Here is a 6,681-nt window from a genome sequence, read left to right on the forward strand (position 1 = left end):
AGTGTCCATATCATTCACACCAGAACATATATGTACAAAGCGTATAATAACTTTATAACTATAAGATCCTCCTCTTCTTCTGAGAGTGCTATATAACTATGACTATAAGCAATACCCTTGTGAGTAAACTTGTTTTCCACCTCCTGAGTTTAAGAGGGCCTCCTCAGGACCCTCAGTATCCACTGTTTTAAACATAGAAGGTTTATCTAATAAAAGTATGGTCACTTGAAATACTTGCTCCCCATTACCCAACATCATCTACACTAGTATATATAAATTCAAAGGGCACATAGGCTAAACCCTCAATTCCAGCCTCCTGAGCTTAATAAGACCTCTCTTGGACCTTTGATATGAACTATATAAAATGAGGGGGGTTTAGTTAGATGATAGGGCCACTTCTGGACCTTAACTTCTACATGAAAGGAGTAGCAAAAAAAAAAAAAAAAAAAGGTAGAAATCTAAATCTAGCCTCTACATAGATAATAACAGTATAAAAGTATAGTGGATACCAACACTATTTTAGGGTTAGGTAGGCAACAACCTCAGCAAGGTAAAATTCACATCTGTAGTAGCTGGTCTCGCATCCCTTCCTGCTGAGCTTCTGGGGGTAAAGAATTGTTATGATATATACAGCTGCATACAAGGCAAATACAGACACATCCACATATATAAACAGCCATATGGATTAGAGTCGTCTATCTAAAATAAAATAACATGAGGGTTATCTAAACAATAGGAATGATATTCACAGGCCCATATACACCCAGTCAGCCAATTGTTGTAGGCCCAGGGGGGACTTCCATTATTATATTGGGGTAAGCTAAGGAGGTATACTAAAAACACTGTCGTGTAGTAAGGCGCAGAGATTCAATACATAAAATGCATTATGTAGGTATAACAATATAATGTAGCCAAGGCTCCTAATACAGCAAATTTTGATTGCGGAGGTACATGCATGCAAACGGAACATGAATAATGTGTAAGGCAAACAATTGTGTTCACTAGTACATACCTGTAACACACATCCCCACACTGCTCTAAATACATATTACCCAATGCAAACACCCCTGATCCATGCTTGTAATATTTTCTAGTTTGACATGTGTGGGAAATATATAAAAATAAAAGTACATATAAGCATGTCTAAACTGTGCGTACATCGTTGCGGCCACAATTACAAAGTATACCTATTTCTAAGGCCAACAACGAGGGGAACAGTTCTAGCCGATACCGGCTCTGAGGGATCTGTGGAGACCCAATCTGTGCGTTAAGTGGATCGCATTAAAGTCCGGCTTCCCTCTAAGGACTCCAAACTGCATTTGCCGATATACTCTCATGTCGAGAATCTCTCCGGCAAGTGTGTCAGTGATAGTCTGGAGCCTCCTTTGTCCATACCTGGTCTCAATTCCCCTGTCGGCAGCCAGACATGATTCGGCATCTCCTTCTAATCTAAGCCGGGTAGAGAGAATTGCAGACAAGTTCCGTCTTCGTTGGGAGACAGCCGTATTATGAGAGTTCTCCAAGATCCAGTCTTCATGCTCCGTGTCCAAGTGTCTCTCAGCTACCTCTGCGTGGATCTCTTCGCAGGCCTCCAAATGGCCTGAGTCCCTTCCCAGGGGGTCGGCCGCATCCCCCAGAGTCGGGGCCAAGATGCAAGGTAGGGATCCCACGCAGGTCATCTGTTTTGAATACAGTAGAGCTCCCTCCGATGCAAGCCAGGCCACATTGGAATGTAGCATTACTCCTTGTCCGTTAGGCTCTATCTTGGTCGTCACCTCCATCTTAGACATTGCTGTCTCTGTGTACACATGTTCCATGAGGGCTGCTAAGCGGTCTATTCTGCCGCAAAACTTGGGTTCAAAATCGAGGAACAGGTCTCATAATAGTAGAAATATCCCCCATGCTGCAAATCTTATTGTAGGCTAGGCAGTTAGATAGAGGGTGTCAGTACTCTCTTGTCACCCGGTTTCCCGGGGGGGGGGGGAGCTAAGCTCTCTCCTCCTAGAGGCCGCCAGAGACACTCAGCGGTCCAGTCTGGGAAGACCTGTTGCGATATGAGCACAGATTTTTATATTATTCCTGTCAGCAAAATGTCCTCTGTGTCATGTTATAAATTCTTGCTGGATGGCTAATTCTCTTCCAGATTACAGGCGGAATGCATATCTGGATTACAGAGCTCCCAGTTTTGCAGCCATCTTGGACCATAGCCCGGACACGCCCCCCATAGTTCATATTTTTACTATGATGAATTACAATTTACATTTCTTTGGTAAAATAATGGTCCACAGTCCTCAACATATGGGATATTTTTCCTGCCACCAGAAGGAGGTCAAGAACCCATTCAAGAGCTTTAAAACAATACCACCTCCCGTCTCTCTGGTTTTGTTCTTGGCATTGTAGGAGTTGGTTGAGAATAGAGGTGTTTCCAGCTACTTGCTTATGGATTACAAATTGGGAGCTCAGACCTATGCGAGTCCCTGAGGTGTATCTTTTACAAAGAAGACAGAAAAGACTGTTCACAACAGCTGAATGATACATGGACATAGGAATACCTTATGTGCGCAATATTTCCCTAACTGGACTTCATCCATAACTACTCTGTCATCACTGGGACTTGTCCCTAGCCTCCCCCTGAGGGACTTAAGTATTTTCTTCTGCTGTACTCGAAAACCTGCACTTGATGGACTCTACTGGATACTGCTACAGCTGCATTGACATGTCTTGTAAGCCAGTGGAGGGGTACTGAGTAAGGTAAGTGACTTTACACAGCAAACACACAGCCCAGAGGCTATTTTCAAAGTACTCTGACTCAGGTACAGCATAGCCAGGGGACTTGTGACACTTTTTTTTCTTCTCCCTATAAGGTCTCTACTGATACTATCATTATTAGGAACATATAAGAAGCATGTGACTCTTTGCAGCCCTCTGGTAACTCTGGGGGTACTTTTGGAGACACTTTTAACAATTAGGTGTCTGGCCCTTTAATAAAACCACTGTCTGCTTAGTGCAGTGAGCGATACGGTAGAGAAGGCTTCGGTTAGGCTTGGGATCATGTTTTATTAATTTATAAGGGGTTTTATGCTTGGTGCACTAATTTGGTAAAAGGAATTAAAATTGATTTTATTTGATTCCGTGCCAAATCGGCTTTTCTCCCGGCAGTAGCTCGGCCTTCTCATTTTTTGTGAGCTTTTTCTTCTCAATTTGCATACAAAGAGAGAAGCGCTCTACCAGGAACAAACAACAGCTCAGTGGCTTGTTCTATGGCGATTTACCACCCGGAAGCAGCCTCTTTTAGACCAGTGTGCTTTTCACAGAAGAAAACTTTCCTGAAGTATATCAGTCTGATCCCGCCAAGTAAGGTCAGTCCAGCCCCGAAATACCAGGCAATTCTCCTCTGAACAAGGAACATGACAACCCCAGACGATCGTTTCGGCCTCCTATGGGCCTCGTCAGTGAGGTGCAGCCACATTCCTCTAAGCACACTGGGCAAGGAGTCCACGTCTGGTTTCCCCCATCACCCATAGGGAGACTTCCCCAGGGTCATAATAATTTGCATACAAAGAGAGAAGCACTCTACCAGGAACGAACAACAGCTCAGTGGCTTGTTCTCAATCCAGAGTCTCTGCAGCTACATTTATGCTCCAACAGTTTGTGCCAGATTCCAAATTTAATACCAGTGCCTTCTAGTCCCAGGAATGGAGTACCCATACAGGAGTTGCTAGTGGGTACTTAAGGGCTATTTAATATACATAGGGCTGTAATGGTTACTGCTCTGTGAGAAGTGTTTGAGGGAGTGTAACATAGTGTAGAGGGCCCTCTACCAGGTTTTATCTGTACTAATTATTATAGGGTGTCATTGCATACTTTATAATAAGTAGAAAAAGGGAACAAAATGACTGTCCCCACTGATATCTCTCTAGAGGAGTCATTTTCTGATATCCCTCTGTGTGTGTGTGTGTGTATGTATGTATGTATGTATGTATGTATATGTATATATATATATATATATACACATACACACATACACACACACACATACACATACACATACACATACACATACACATACACACACACATACACACACACATACACACACATACACACACATACACATACACATACACACACACATACACACACATACACACATACACACACACACACACACACACACACATACACACACACACACACACACACACACACACACACACACACATACACACACATACACACACACACACACACACACACACATATATATATATATATATATATATATATATATATATATATATATATATATATATATATATATATATAATTTTGCAAATCTGTTCCAGTATGCCAGATTAATCAAATCTGTTCCAGTATGCCAGATTAATCAAATCTGTGAGAATTGTGTACCTCAGATTTTGCATGCAAACCAGCCATCGACTTTTCAATGGGAAGTTTGCCCAATCTTTGTCAATCAGGGGAATACTGATTTTATTCTTGAATTTAAAAATAACATGTACAAAATTGTGACAGATTGTTTGTCGGCGATCCCCAAGCCAAGTAAGGGTACATTTTGGGATTTATTTCAGTCTCATGGGGTTAATGTACAAAATCCCTTACCCTCAGCCCCAAATTTAGGCTCTCTAACAGAGCGCGGACTCTGGTAGGGGGCAGACTGAGTCTTTTTCAGGTCTGGTTCTTGTCAATCCAGGACCCCTGGGTTCGAAATTTCAGAGAGTTTCAGATTAGGCTTTCAGTCCAGACCTTTACAAGGACAATTCCTTCTGTCTCATGTTACTAAACTTCAGTCAAAAGTGGCTGCCTTCCTGCTCTGTGTTCAGGAATTAGTGGATATGGGTTTAATTATACCAATACTTGTGTCTCAACGGGGTCAAGGGTTTTACTCCATTCTGTTAATTGTCTCAAAGAAGGGACTTACAGACCTGTTTTAGATATAAAGATTTTAAACATTTTTGTCAGGGTTCCCACTTAAGATGGAAACCATTCGCACAATCCTGCCCTTAATTCAACATTGTCAGGTTTATGATTACTATAGACCTCAAGGATGCATTCCTGCATATTCCCATCCACAGGGATAGCTATCAGTCCCTGAGGTTTGTATATATGGACAAACACTACCAGTTTGTCGCTCTTCCGCTTGGTCTGGATACAGTTCCACGCATCTTTACAAAGCTCCTGGGTGCTCTTTTAGCGGTGATAAGATCTCAGGGTATCTCAATTGCATCATATATGGAAGAAATAGTAGTGCAAGTTCTTTCCCTGTCAATAGCGATCACTCATACTTGCAAGTTTCTTTTATTCCTCCAAGACCACGGTTTAAAAAAAAAAAAATGTTCCCAAAATCTTATTATATCCTGCTACAAGGGTAACATTTCTAGGAGTCATAATAGATTCAGTCCTTATGCGTCTGTCTCTGACGGAACCATGCAGGATAAAACTTCAGAGAGCATGTCTCTCCCTTCAGAGTACTCCATTGCCATCTGTAGCTCAGTGCATATATTTGGTGGGTCTTATGGTAGTTGCTCTAGACATGGTTCCTTTAGCCTGCTTACCATTTCCTTCCTTTTCAACTTCCATGCTCAGTGGTCAAAGAATTATCTGCATCTGGAGCAACAAAATGCTCTAGATTCGTCCATCAGACAATCTCTGTCTAGGTGGACACAAAGTCCCTCTCTTACCTTTTGGAGCATCTTTCCTTCGTCCATCATGGGCCATTGTAACAATGGATGCCAGTCTGTTATGCTGGGGGGCAGTCTGGAATTCTCGAAGAGCGCAAGGAACTTGGTTTCCTTTAGAGGCAAGGTTACCAATAAACATTCTGGTACATTGGGTACATGGTATGTGTATCTACTGTAGATGTCCTCATCTCCACCATGGCTTCTTCCTCTTAGACAAGACCTGTTATCACAAGGTCCTCTTTTTTTTTTTTTTTCCATCAGGATCTCAAATCTCTAAATTTAACAGCGTGGATGTTGAATGCCTAGTTTTGAGACAGAGGATTCTCATATTCTGTGATGAAAACGCTGATACAGGCTGGGAAACCTGTAACTCAAAAGATTTACCACAACATTTGGAAAAGCATATTTTGTGAGGTGCTCTTCTAAAGGATTCTCTTGGTTTTACTTCCGGTTGCCTAGAATTCTTCAGTTTTTACAGGATGCCCTTGACAAGGGTTTATCGGCTAGTTCCCAGAGAGGTCAGATTTCCGCTTTATCTGTTCTTTTTGGGACATAATGATCAAATGTAATATATATGCCTGACTTTTAATTTTGCAATAAGTTGTATACTAGTAAAAAGAGCATTAAACTAAAACATTTCTATCAAGCATATGAAGGCACAATGTTTAAAAATGTTAATTTTTTTATGAGAATGTAAATCTGTTTATTTTGATTTTAAACCATCTGTGCTATTTGATAAGGAAATCTATTTAATAAAACATTCTGGTGTAAAGCGCACATTAACACTTTTTTTTATTCACTTTTTTTTTTCACTTTTTTTTATTTTTTATTTATTTGGAGCTCGGGACACACATTGGGCATTTCAGTACTTACAAAAATATGCCAAATATTGTGCTGTTTCCTGAATTTGATTTGCAGTCTTAAACCTGTGTTGTCATTTGTAATTTTATATTGTTTACAGCATGTACCAAAGTAGTTATTT

At 41.0% G+C, this 6,681-nt stretch overlaps 1 protein-coding gene across 1 annotated transcript in view; it reads left to right on the plus strand.

The window, feature by feature from the left end:
* SREK1 (splicing regulatory glutamic acid and lysine rich protein 1) overlaps positions 1 to 6,681 on the plus strand; it is a gene marked incomplete in the record, with an annotated part of 208,720 nt that overhangs the window by 94,945 nt on the left and 107,094 nt on the right.

Source organism: Bombina bombina, chromosome 2 (genome assembly GCF_027579735.1).
Source record: "Bombina bombina isolate aBomBom1 chromosome 2, aBomBom1.pri, whole genome shotgun sequence".
Taxonomy (NCBI): Eukaryota; Metazoa; Chordata; class Amphibia; order Anura; family Bombinatoridae; genus Bombina; species Bombina bombina.